Source organism: Dendrobates tinctorius, unplaced genomic scaffold (assembly GCF_039654945.1).
Source record: "Dendrobates tinctorius isolate UK_male_01 unplaced genomic scaffold, ASM3965494v1 ptg000162l, whole genome shotgun sequence".
Classification (NCBI taxonomy): domain Eukaryota; kingdom Metazoa; phylum Chordata; class Amphibia; order Anura; family Dendrobatidae; genus Dendrobates; species Dendrobates tinctorius.
Window position 1 is genome coordinate 67570017 of NW_027361829.1, and position 14580 is coordinate 67584596.

General features: G+C 45.5%; 1 long non-coding RNA gene across 1 annotated transcript in view; it reads left to right on the forward strand.

Moving 5' to 3' along the window:
* Nucleotides 1-842: 842 nt before the first annotated feature.
* The window catches only part of LOC141052598 (uncharacterized), a 41397-nt gene continuing 27659 nt past the window's right edge, over nucleotides 843-14580 (forward strand). The window contains exon 1 of the long non-coding RNA XR_012220855.1: nucleotides 843-929. This is a non-coding gene — a long non-coding RNA (uncharacterized lncRNA). The remainder of the gene's footprint in view (nucleotides 930-14580) is intronic.

Below are 14580 nucleotides of genomic sequence, written 5' to 3' on the forward strand. Positions count from 1 at the left end.
CACGTGTTGTGCCTTTAAACCAAAATGATGCTCTAATAGAGGCAAATGAACAGTATAAACTAACTTTAGGCCATATATGTCAGTCTAGTTTCTAGAAAGAATGTAACACTCCCGTCGGCGGTTCATTTTACAATGTATTTTATATCTCGGGCTTATCATATTTTTGTCCCGAAACTCATCAATTCACAATTTCACCTGAAGGAGGCAGTAGGGGACTGTTGAAAAACCATCTATATGGGCCTGAAAATGATTCGCCATAAAATAAGAGTTTCTTGCTGCAGACGTCACTGCAGCCGGGGAAATATGACTGTCTGTATTTGTTTTTAAATGGATTATATCTTATTTTTCTTTATGAAGGATGCTAACATCTGGTATTCAAAGAAAATAATCACTCCGGACTATCGGCTTGGGCACCGAGTCGTATTAAATTTATCTTGCCTGCAAAATACCTTACCTCTGCCTCCTCCCGTCACCACTCTCTCTTTTCTGACCTTTTATCTCAGCAGGGGGCCTGACTAGAAAGAAGCTTCTGGTAACTCAGTGTGTTTTTCATTAGATTTTTAAAGCCGAGAGTTGCGTGCGGCATTTTTTTTTCCCTCTACATATCTATACCAGCACCTGCTGTTTAGGTTTTATTTAATTTGAAATGCACAAAGCTCTGGAAAAGAAAAAAAATATCTTTCCTTAACTGCTTCCTTCCCGAGTCCAAGCAATAATGATTTTCCAAAAAGTTTCCTGTTTCAATATATTCACTTATTTTATTTTTTTACTTTTATGATGTCAATCTCTATCCCACCCCCCCAAAAAAAAATGCTATAATGTCATTTTGTGGCCGAAATAAGCAGCTGGTGCATGTTCCCTCCTACTAGCCCAATTAACCGGTCCCGTTTGGTGTGTCGGAGGAAAGCTATTCCAAGACAGTTTGGAATGTAAGACATGAACATAAGCCCCCAAAAGACTTTACTGATCCGAGTTGTAGGCCTACTGAATAGATTTTGAAATGAGAGCGGTTTGCACGTATGTGATGCCATCGCGGTTGTAAAACAGATGTTCTTTTATTTGTGTGCTCTCACTTTTTGAGAAGAACCTGCTGTTCTGTGCACTGATTGCAAGTATCATTATACACTACTATCAGATCTTTGGGCTTAGCCATCAGAACGCTGAAAAACTAATTCTATCAGCACCATCTAAGCCAGCAAGACTGGATACTTTGCCCTTACACAAGCAGATTTTACTCCACAGGATATGGTAACCTCTTGTGTTTCTGTGTACTATATGGATATATTTTGTAAATCAACAGCAGAATGATATATTGTAATATTTTATATCTATAGGACCACATATAAATCTGTATGGGCCTGGTCGAGAACAATGTTGTATTTTGTTATTTCTCCTCACACTTTGAAGGGCTTTTGTCCTTATAAGGCTATGTTCACACGTTGCATTTTTGCTGCGTTTTTTTTTTTGGCAGGCCAAACCAGCTAGCTTGGCAGTAAAGAAGCTGCTTACAAAAATCAGGTTTTGCTGCGTTTTTATTAATACCTCTTTTGTTGTGTCTTATGCATGTTGATAATGTTTAGTGACCAGAAAATAGGTTTACCCATACAGGCCTCCAGACAAATGCACTATCAGGATGCAGTGGACCCATATAGTTAAGATGGCAACACAGGTGCAAGAATACCGATGAAACAACCGCTCACAGCCTACCAATACATGGAGGGGGCGGTTGCCTGGTATATTAATGCACAATAAAAAACTTGTATGCGGCGCTGTTCACACTATGGCAATGCACAGCATCCAGGCCAGCCTAGTAGTGACACCCTTCTATTAGCTCAGGTGGGCTGGCCCAGCGCTATCAAAATGCATGCCATGTGAACAGACACCGCAGTTTACAAGACCAAATGGGCCCAACTGCACCCTGAAGAAAAAGTGCAAAAAACACAAAAAATGTGGAGTATTAGCTGATATTTTGGCCAAAATATGTGAGCCCGTAACCTGCGCCAAAGGTCTCCACGTTTACGGGCACCTAACACTAAGGCTAAGTTCACACGTACCAGAACTCTCGCGGAAATTACCGCGAGAATTCCGGATTTCCATTCCGCGGGAAAATCGCATTTTAAATTCCCGCGATTTTCCCGCGTAAAAACTAGAATTTTGCAAGCGTAATTAGCTTGCAAAATGCTAGCGTTTTCCAAGTGATCTGTAGCATCGCTTGGAGAACTGATTGACAGGTTGGTCACACTCATCAAACATAGTGTTTGACAAGTGTGACCAACTTTTTACTACTGAGGCCGCCTATGCAGCATCAGTAGTAAAAGATAAAATGTAAAAAAAAAATAAAACATGGTGTTATTCTTACCTTCCGACGTCCCGCGCATCCGTTCCCAGTAATCCTTTGCGAAAATGCCCGCGATGACATACGTTCTCGCGGGATCGTGACGTCTCGCGGTAATTCGCGATGACTGCAAGAACAGACACCATCGCGGGCATTTTTGCAAAGGATTACTGGGAACGAGAGCGTGGAGAGAGGCGGGAAGGCTGCGCGGGACGTCGGAAGGTGAGAATAACAATATTTTTTATTTTAAATTCTATTTTTTACAGGGATATGGTACCCAGAGCCCAGAGGACAGTCTCCTCTCCTCCGGACCGTGGGTACCATCCGCAAATGTTCTGCTTACTTTCCGCATGGTGTGCACAGCCACATGCGGGAAGTAAGCGGAACAATGCATTCCTATGGGTGCGGGATCGCCGCGATTCCGCAAAATTAATGAGCATGCTGCGGTTTTTACCGCGAAGCGATTCCGCCGCGGTAAAAACCGCAGCATTAGCACAGCATTGCGGAATCCCATAGGAATGCATGGGATGCTTATTTTTCGCGTTTTCGCGGCAAAATCGCGCGGTTAAAACCGCCGCGGAAACGCGAAAAAAATGCAACGTGTGAACTCAGCCTAAATCCTAACACTGAAATAGCACAGAAAGAGGACTTAAAAATCCTGTATGGGTAAACCTTTTTGCTGTTTTCTAATGTTTAGTGACCTCAAAAAAAGCCTGATTTAACTTCCTTTTGCACCAAAAACCCGATACCTGCGTTGTTTGCTGAGTTTTTCCACCTACCCATCGTTTCCTATGGGTGAAAAAACGCTGCAAATATGCTGAAAAAACGCTGAGGTTTGCAAAAACACAGCAGTTTTTCAAATCAGTCACGAAAAAAAAGCCAAGGTGTGTGCATGAGATTTCTGAAGTCTCATAGACTTTGCTCATACTGTAAAATGCAGCTTTAAATTAGCATAAAAAATACACTTGCCATTGTGCATCCTATTTTCTGTCCTTTGTAAATTTACATTTAACTGATGACAATATAACGGCGCCAGATGACAAATTCAGCTCTGCTGTATTTGTATAAAAAACAACACTGGACACTGATATTTTTTAATAACATGTATTAACCGCTTCCCGATGGCCCACAGTAGATAAACGTTGGCGCTTGCTGGGCTTTGTGCAGCGCCGACGTTTATCTACTGTCGGCGGTTTTGTGCCCCCCAATGCATGTTGGGACCCCCGACGTCATTGAGACCTGATTGGTTCAGGTCCTGATGACGTCAGCGTCACAGCAGCCAATGAGAGCGCTCGCTGGGAAAGCTGCTTGTTTCCCGGCGATCTCACTCATTGTAACGCGACTTCTCCTCTGATCTCACACTGACAGATGATCAGAGGAGAAGTCGCGTTATTATGTGCCAGGCAGCGATCTTGTCACATAGTAACGCTGCTTCTCCTCTGATCATCTGTCAGTGTGAGATCAGAGGAGAAGTGGCGTTACTATGAATCAGATCGCAGGGCAGCGATCTTGTCACAAAAAGAAAAAAAGTAAAGAAAAAATAAGCAGGTACACAGGTTAGGCCTAGGGCTAGGGCTAGGGTTAGGGCTAGGGCTGGGATTAAGGTTATGGGTGTGTTGGTGTTAGGTTTGTGGTTAGGGTTATGGTTAGGGCTGAGATTAGGGTTAGGGGTGTGTTGGGGTTAGGGTTGGAATTAGAATTGGGGGTTTCCACTGTTTAGGCACATCAGGGGCTCTGTAAATGCAATATGACGCCCGCAGACCATTCCATCAAAGTCTGCATTTCAGAACGTCACTACTTCCCTTCCTAGCCCCACCGTGTGCCCAAACAGAAGTTTTCTCCCACATATGGGGTACCAGCGTACTCAGGACAAATTGGACAACAACTCTTAGGGTCCAATTTCTCCTGTTACCATTGTGAAAATAAAAATTGGAGGCTAAAAGATCATTTTTGTGGAAAAAAAATGATTTTTTTTATTTTCACGGCTCTACATTATAAACTTTAGTGAAACACTTGGGGGTTCAAAGTGCTCACCACACATCTAGATAAGTTCCTTGGGGGGTCTAGTTTCCAAAATGGGGTCACTTGTGGGGGGTTTCCACTGTTTAGGTACATCAGGGGCTCTGCAAACGCGACATGACACCCGCAGACCATTCCATCAAAGTCTGCATTCCAGAACATCACTACTTCCCATCCGAGCCCCACCGTGTGCCCAAACAGTAGTTTTCTTCCACATATGGGGTACCAGTGTACTCAGAACAAATTGGACAACAACTTTTGGGGTCCAATTTCTCCTGTTACCCTTGTGAAAATAAGAAATTGGGGGCTAAAAGATCATTTTATGGAAAAAAAATGATTTTTTATTTTCATGGCTCTACGTTATAAACTTCTGTGAAGCACTTGGGGGTTCAAAGTGTTCACGACACATCTAGATAAGTTCTTTAAGGGGTCTAGTTTCCAAAATGGGGTCAGTTGTGGGGGGTTTCCACTGTTTAGGTACATCAGGGGCTCTCCAAATGCGACATGGCATCAGATCTCAATTCCAGCCAATTCTGCATTGAAAAAGTCAAACGGCGCTCCTTCTGTTCTGAGCTCTGCTGTGTGCTCAAACAGTGGTTTAGCCCCACATACGGGGTATTGGCGTATTCGGGAGAAATTGCACAAAAAATTTTGTGGTTCATTTTCTCTTTTTACACTTGTGAAAATAAAAAAAATGCTTCTGAAGTAAAATGTTTGTGAAAAAAAGTTAAATGTTTATTTTTTCCTTCCATATTCCATTCATTCATGTGATGCACCTGAAGGGTTAATAAACTTCTTGAATGTGGTGTTGAGTACATTGAGAGGTGCAGTTTTTAGAATGGTGTCACTTTTGGGTATTTTCTGTCATATTGACCCCCCAAACTCACTTCAAATGTGAGGTGGTCCCTAAAAAAATGGTGTTGCAAATTTTGTTGTAAAAATGAGAAATTGCTGGTCAACTTTTAACCCTTATAACTTCCTAAAAAAAAAAAAAAATTATGTTTCCAAAATTGTGCAGATGTAAAGTAGACATGTGGTAAATGTTATTTATTAACTATTTTGCGCGATATCACTCTCTGATTTAAGGGCATAAAAATTAAAAGTTTGAAAATTGCAAAATTTTCTAAATTTTCGCCAAATTTTGATTTTTTTAACAAATAAGCGCAGTTCATATCTAAGAAATTTTACCACCATCATGAAGTACAATATGTCATGAGAATACAATGTCAGAATCAGTAGGATCCGTTGAAGCGTTCTAGAGTTATGACCTCATAAAGTGACACTGGTCAGAATTGAAAAAATTGGCCCGGTCACGAAGGCGAAAACAGGCTCGGGTGCGAAGGGGTTAAGAAAGCTGCACTATACAGCATATATTGTGTGAAAGCATAAAGGATCAGACCTGATATAAAATGTACTGAAAGAAATTGAAAGCAAATGTAAAAGGATTAATTATTAACTACATTTAAGCCCCTAGAAGAGAAAATCTGTATTGTTTGAAATATTGCAGTTTTTTTAACCCCTTTACCACCAAGGGTGGTTTGCACGTTCATGACCGGGCCAATTTTTACAATTCTGACCACTGTCCCTTTATGAGGTAATAACTCTGAAATGCTTCCATGGATCCCACTGATTCTGACATTTTCTCGTGACATATTGTAAAATTTCATTCAAATAACTTTAGTTTATTTGTGAAAAAAATGAAAATTTGGCGAAAATTTTGCAATTTTCCAACTTTGAATTTTTATGCCCTTAAATCACAGAGGTATGGCACACAAAAAACTTAATAAGTCCAATTTTTTTTATTTTACAAAGGGTAACAGGAGAAATTGGACTGCAAAAGTTATTGTGCGATTTATCCTGAGTACGCTGATACCTGATATGTGGGGGGGAACCACTGTTTTGGCGCATGGCAGAGCTCTGAAGGGCAGGAGCACCGTTTGACTTTTTCAATGCAAAATTGGCTGGAATTCAGACCGGACGCCATGTCACGTTAGGAGAGCCCCTGATGTGCCTAAACAGTGGAAACCCCCTACAAGTGACCCCATTTTGGAAACTAGACCCCCCAAGGAACTTATCTAGATATGTGGTGAGAACTTTGAACCCACAGTGCTTCATAGAAGTTTATAACGTACAGCCGTACAATTAAAAAATCATGTTTTTTCCACAAAAATGATCTTTTCACCCCCAATCTTTATTTTCTCAAGGGTAACAGGACCGTAAACGTTATTGTGCAATTTGTCCTGAGTATGCTGATACCCCATATGTGGGTGTAAACGACTATTTGGGCGCATGGCAGAGCTCGGAAGGGAAGCAGCACCATTTGACTTTTTTGGCTGGAATTGGGATTGGACACCATGCCGTGTTTGGAAAGCCCCTGATGTGCCTAAACAGTGAAAACTCCCCACAAATGACACCATTTTGGAAACTAGACCCCCCAAGGAACTTATCTAGATGTGTGGTGAGCACTTTGAACCCCCAAGGGCTTCACAGAAGTTTATAACGCCAGGGTGTGAAAATAAAAAAATCATATTTCTTCCACAAACATGATCACTTAGTCCCCAATTTTTTATTTTCCCAAGGGTAACAGGAGAAATTGGATCTCAAAGGTTGTTGTCCAATTTGTCCTGAGTACGCTGATAACCCATATGTGGGAGAAAACTACTGTATGGGCACACGTCGGGGCTCGTTGAAGGATTGTTAACTTCTTTAGCACTAGAAGAAACTAAATCCATTTAATATGGGGCACAAATCACAACATCTCTAAAGAAGACCTGCTATTCGTTACTCAATGTAACCGTCTAACTCCAGGTCTTTCAGGGGGGTGTGACACTCTAAGTTTGACACAGTATGTTAATGAGAAAATCCTTATTTAAATGTTTTACTTTAACTTCTTTAATGCCCAAGTCGCCTGAATAAAATAAAAAAAAGCTTTGATTCACCTCCCCCACCGGCACTGCTCCAGTGATGTTGACGTCATTTCCATTCCAGCAACACCTCCAGATATTATGTCCCATGAACACTGTAGTCAATCTATGACTGCTGATTGGCTGCAGTGCTCAGATGACATAATGTCACACGAATCCCAGGAAATTGGAGTGTCATAGGTGAGTATGGCAGGGTAGTCAAACATTCCGGGGTCAGATACCAAGAGAGCACTTAGTAAACTTAAGAGAAAAGACAAAGGCGAAGTCAGGTCAGAATACCAGGAAGACAGCAGGTCAGACCAAAGAATCTAGGCAAGGTCCAAGGACAGGCAACAAAAGCTAAACAAACAGAGCACAGAAATGCAAGGCAAACCACTGAGCAGATGCTACATCTGGCAGAGGTCTGGACTGACAGCTCAGCTAAGTAGCTGGGTAATTGCCTGCAACAGTGAACACCTGAAAGAAGGTCAGCACCTTCCAGACTCAGATTGGATGGCTGAGCTGTGCATCAAAACACTGACAGCTCAGCACACCACTGCACCAGATTGGATGACTGAGCTGTCAGTTACTGTGTCCAAGACTCACTAAGTGAAGGAATCATGACAGTGAGTATAAGTTTTTCATATTTTACTCTGTGGACTCGGGCATTTAGAAAGGGATTGTCCAAGTCGTTCTTTTAAATTACCGTATTTGGGACTTCCTAATACATTCCATTTATTAAGAGGGTACATCAAGTAAATCTCAAAAGGCAGATGTGTGCATAATATTATGTCGAAAGTAAATTATATACACTTACAGATATTGTACCCATGTCTTCACAATGCATAAATACTTATAACTAGAGTTGAGCGAAACGGGTCGAAAAAATTCAAAAGTCGCCGACTTTTGGCAAAGTCGGGTTTCATGAAACGAAACCCGACCCTAGGATGAGGTCGGCCACGAGGTCGGCGACTTACGCGCCAAAGTCGCGTTTCAAAAGTTTGTTTTGCGCTCTTTTTCAGCCAATCAGGATCCACGGACACTGTGGGCAACGTGATGACCTAGGCACGGGTCACCACCATCTTTCAGAAGGGCATGCAAGTGATTGGCTTGCTTTGGTGGGCGTCACAGGGGGTATAAAAGGGCGTGCACGCCGACCGCCATCTTACTTCTGCCGATCTTAGTATAGGGAGAGGTTGCTGCTGATTCTGTAGGGAGAGCGTTAGGCAGGGAAGAAGACAAAAAAACTGCTTCTGCTGCTAGTGATTTGGCCTGCACAACACACAAGTCACTGTGTGTGCAGTGCAAGGGGAGGCTATATTGTGGTGTATCAGTGGTGTTGGTTGTTGGGCTGCCTTTTAAGGCTTCCTGACACGCTGGCATTGCTGTTTACCCACTGCTCCGCAAACTGCTTTTTTAAAAGCAATCCAATCTCCCTTATCCTCTAGTCACTTTTGTCACAGCTGTGCCATCGAGCCTGTCACATAGCGCTCAGATATCAGTGGGCCTCACACAATCCACAAGTGTCCAGTGTCCAAAAGTGTGCGCAGAGATTCAAAATCTCCATTATCCTCTCGTCACTTTGGTCACAGGCAGCTGTGCCATCGAGCGTGTCACATAGCGCTCAGATATCAGTGGGCCTCACACAATCCACAAGTGTCCAGTGTCCAAAAGTGTGCGCAGAGATTCAAAATCTCCATTATCCTCTCGTCACTTTGGTCACAGGCAGCTGTGCCATCGAGCGTGTCACATAGCGCTCAGATATCAGTGGGCCTCACACAATCCACAAGTGTCCAGTGTCCAAAAGTGTGCGCAGAGATTCAAAATCTCCATTATCCTCTCGTCACTTTGGTCACAGGCAGCTGTGCCATCGAGCGTGTCACATAGCGCTCAGATATCAGTGGGCCTCACACAATCCACAAGTGTCCAGTGTCCAAAAGTGTGCGCAGAGATTCAAAATCTCCATTATCCTCTCGTCACTTTGGTCACAGGCAGCTGTGCCATCGAGCGTGTCACATAGCGCTCAGATATCAGTGGGCCTCACACAATCCACAAGTGTCCAGTGTCCAAAAGTGTGCGCAGAGATTCAAAATCTCCATTATCCTCTCGTCACTTTGGTCACAGGCAGCTGTGCCATCGAGCCTGTCACATATCGCTCAGATATCAGTGGGCCTCACACAATCCAAAAGTGTCCACTGTCCACAAGTGTGTGCAGAAATTCTAAATCTCCCCTGTCCTATAGACACCTTGTACCTTGTTTTACATTACTATATAGTTTGTTGGATTTTGTCTACATTTCTACCAAAAATGAGGAAGGCTGGTGGAAGAGGCCGTGGAATTGGGCGGGGGTTGGCAGCTGGTAATGATGGTGTTGATGGTGGATCTGATGGTAGTGGCAAGAGCAAAATAGGACCGAATGCAGGAGGTGCTGACCCTGCGTCATCGTCTGGCTACATAAGGCCTCGAACGCTTAGTTTTCTAGGAGTTGGCAAACCGCTTTTAAAGGCAGAGCATCAGGAAAAAGTTTTGTCTTACATTGCTGACTCAGCCTCCAGCTCTATCGCCTCCTCTTCTTCAGTTGTAAAAAGTAAAAGCACTGAGTCGTCATTGGAGGCTCATGTTCATGAACCACACCTTTCCTTGTGTCCTTCACCCCAACCAAGATTGAAGGATGACGCAGGCCATACTACTGATTACTCCATGGAGCTGTTTTCACATACCATGCCTGGATTATCAAGTGAAATGGTGAATTACCCAGGCCAAGATGAATCTGACATGGAGTGCACTGATGCACAGCCGCTGATGGATGATTCTGCTGGTACATTCACTCAGAGCACTACATTGTCCTCGCAGTGTACAGAGCCAGATTTTGACCCTGATGAGACTCAGGTGCCCCTTCCCGCACACTATACCACCATACACGGTGACACAGAGAAAGGTGCACATGACATAGAAGAGGAGGTGATGGATGACCCAGTTGTTGACCCAGATTGGCATCCATTGGGGGAAGAGGGTGCTGCTTCCAATAGCTCAGATGCGGAGCATCCACAGCAGACATCGACATCGCAACAGCTGTTATCTGGCAGGCCCGGAGCACTCCAAAGACAGGTTCCAAACATCAAAAGAGTTGCTGGACAGCTTGTCCAGAGGGTCAAAAGATCACAGCGTGCTAGGCCGCAAAATGTCTGCCAAAGTAGGAAGAGTGCAGTGTGGCAGTTTTTTGAACAAAATCCTCATGATCAGGCCAAGGTTATCTGTAAGAAGTGCGCAAAGACCTTTAGCCGAGGGAAAAATGCTGAAAAATTTGAATACCAGTTGCATGCTTAGACATTTAACCAGCATGCACTTGCAAGCGTGGACACAACACCAAACCTCAAGTGCCACATGTGCAACTGATCACAACGAAGGTAGTCAGCAACGCTACATTGTTTCCCCCACTGTAAGCACACCGGTTAGCACAGCAGCAAATGTTGAGGTGTCGTTGCAAGGCCACAGCAGTCAGGGAATCCCACTGTTATATCAACGAAAGACTGATTCTAGGCCATCAGAAAGAACACCAACTCCATCACCATCATCAACCCTCTCTCAGTCCGCCCTGTCCACCGCTACTTCCACCATATGCAGCTCTCAAGTCCAGCTCACCCTCCCAGACACTATGAGTAGGTCAAGAAAGTACTCAGTCTCTCATCCGCGTACACTGGGTTTGAACGCCCACATTGCCAAACTAATCTCGTTTGAGATGATGCCCTTTCGGTTGGTGGAAAGCACAGCTTTCCGCGAACTCATGGCCTATGCAGTACCACGCTATGACCTACCCAGTCGCCACTTCTTCTCTCGCAAAGCCATCCCAGCCCTCCACCATCATGTGAAAGACCGCATTGTCCATGCACTCAAGCAGTCAGTGAGCGGAAAGGTGCACCTCACAACTGATGCATGGTCCAGTCGGCATGGCCAGGGCCGTTACGTGTCCATCACTGCGCACTGGGTTAATGTGGTGGATGCAGGGTCCACAGGGGACAGCGGTGGTGGGACAGTGCTGCCTAGCCCACGGTATAGGAAACAGTTGGCTGTAGGCGTTCGACCCTCCTCCTCCTCCAGAAGCGAAAGCTCGTCCACAGAGCGCAGTCGTACGAGCACTCCATCTGCAGCTGCCACTGTTGCACACGATGTGTCCCCCTATCGAGCAGCTAGTGGAAAGCGTCAGCAGGCTGTGTTGCAGATGATGTGTTTGGGCGACAGACCCACCGCCGAGGTGCTGGCCGAGTACTTGAAGCGACAAACTGAGTCATGGCTGGGCAGTGTACATCTTGAGGCAGGCAAGGTAGTTAGTGATAACGGCTGTAATTTTGTGGCAGCCATAGCCCTTTCAAAACTCAGCCACATACCTTGCTTGGCTCACACCTTGAACCTGGTGGTGCAGTGCTTCCTCAAAAATTATCCGGAGTTAACAGCCCTGCTCCAGAAGGTGCGAAGACTGTGCGCGCACATCCGCCGGTCGCCTGTACACTCCGTTCGTATGCAGAAGCTGCAACGATTGCTCCACCTTCCCAACCACCGCCTCATTATCGACATTGCAACAAGGTGGAACTCCACCCTGCACATGGTGGAGCGGCTGTGCGAGCAGAGGCAGGCCATAATGCATTTGTGGGAGGATACACGGCCAGGCACTTTGAGAGCAGACATGGAGTTGACAGGCGTGCAGTGGTCGAAGCTGAAAGACCTTTGTAAAGTCCTTCAGTGTTTTGAGGAATGCACACGGCTGGTAAGCGCAGACGACGCCATCCTAAGCATGAGCATCCCACTTATGCGTCTGCTCATGCAAACTTTGACGCACCTTAAGGAGCAGGCGTCTGCAGCCAATGTTGATGAGGAGGAAGAGGAGGAGGGAATCCTTGATGACATTCAGCCATTGTCTGATCAGGGACCTCTCCTGGACGAGGTGGAGGAAGAAGAGGAGGAGGATGATGGGGATGATTACTTAGGGGAGGAGGATGCATCTCGTGGGGCAAGTGAAAATGTTGGCGTGGCAAGGTCTGGTACAGGGTTTGTGCGTGACTGGAGGGATGTGGATTTGCCAGAAAGTGCTCCTCCACCCAGCACTCGCAGTGCATCATTGACACCGGGAACATTGGCCCACATGTCAGATTATGCCTTGCGGATCCTAAAAAGGGACCCCCGCATTGCCAAAATGATGAACGATGACGACTACTGGTTGGCCAGCATCCTGGATCCACGCTATAAAGGCAAATTACAAAACATCATGCCACAGGAGAACCTTGACCTAATATTGGCTAATAAACAAGCAACTCTGGTAAATCGGTTGCTTGAGGCATTCCCAGCACACAGCAGCGGTGATGGTTCTCACACGAGCCGTACGGGCCGGGGGCAGCTTGGCAGAAGTGTTCGTGGTGCACACAGCAGAAGTGGCGTTGGAGACAGGGGTTTCATGACAATGTTGTGGACTGATTTTTCAAATACCGCTCACACAACTGGTAATACTGCATCGATGGAAAGTGACAGGAGACAGCAGTTGTCAACTATGGTTACAAACTACTTTTCCTCCCATATCGATGTTCTCCCACACAGGTCATTCCCCTTTGACTATTGGGCCGCTAAACTGGACACCTGGCCTGAATTGGCCCAATATGCCTTACAGGAGCTCGCTTGCCCAGCTGCAAGTGTGCTATCGGAAAGAGTCTTCAGTGCAGCTGGATCAATCCTGACAGAAAAAAGGACCCGTCTGTCAACCCAAAATGTGGATGATCTAACCTTCATTAAAATGAACCACGCATGGGTTTCCAAGGATTTTGTCCCACCTTCCCCTGATGACACATAGGGTGACAGAAAAATGGCTTGCTTTGGTCCACCTCTTCCTGGTACTTCACCTATTTCGCCTTTTGCATCAGCTGAATGTCCAACATCAACATATGCCACTTTCTAAAACTCCCTAACTGTGCTGCCTCCCCCCCATGGCCGGGGTCACCACCTACCGCACGACACCGTGCGAGTGCCGCTGCCCTGGACAGGTGGGTAGGCCGACTCTTGGGCGCGGGCACTGGCACAGGGTCCCTCATAGTGCAATCAAGTGTCTCTGACGGTGGTGGTGCACACCCGCCGTCAGACACACCGCTGTACTATGAGGGGCCCAGTGCCAGTACCGACGCCCACGAGTGGGCCCCCCTTGCTTGGGCAGGGCCCCAGCATTTGCAATCTTTACCTCTCCCTGCTCCTCCGCTGTGTAATCTGGGCTGTCAAATCCATACTGTGCCTGACACCGTCTGAGCCTGCCTCCTGAGACATATATTTTGAATGTGTACGCTATCCATACATGTTATCCGGGGATACAGTACCCTTTCTAACCTTTGTGCAATCACGTGCAATCCATACTGTGCCTGACACCGTCTGAGCCTGCCTCCTGAGACATATATTTTGAATGTGTACGCTATCCATACATGTTATCCAGGGATACGGTACCCTTTCTAACCTTTGTGCAATCATGTGCAATCCATACTGGGCCTGACACCGTCTGAGCCTGCCTCCTGAGACATATATTTTGAATGTGTACGCAATCCATACATGTTATCCGGGGATACGGTACCCTTTCTAACCTTTGTGCAATCACGTGCAATCCATACTGGGCCTAACACCGTCTGAGCCTGCCTCCTGATACATATATTTTGAATGTGTACGCTATCCATACATGTTATCCGGGGATACGGTACCCTTTCTAACCTTTGTGCAATCACGTGCAATCCATACTGGGCCTAACACCATCTGAGCCTGCCTCCTGAGACATATATTTTGAATGTGTACGCTATCCATACATGTTATCCGGGGATACGGTACCCTTTCTAACCTTTGTGCAATCACGTGCAATCCATACTGTGCCTGACACCGTCTGAGCCTGCCTCCTGAGACATATATTTTGAATGTGTATGCTATCCATACATGTTATCCAGGGATACGGTACCCTTTCTAATCTTTGTGCAATCACGTGCAATCCATACTGGGCCTAACACCGTCTGAGCCTGCCTCCTGAGACATATATTTTGAATGTGTACGCTATCCATACATGTTATCCGGGGATACGGTACCCTTTCTAACCTTTGTGCAATCACGTGCAATCCATACTGGGCCTAACACCGTCTGAGCCTGCCTCCTGAGACATATATTTTGAATGTGTACGCTATCCATACATGTTATCCGGGGATACGGTACCCTTTCTAACCTTTGTGCAATCACGTGCAATCCATACTGTGCCTGACACCGTCTGAGCCTGCCTCCTGAGACATATATTTTGAATGTGTACGCTATCCATACATG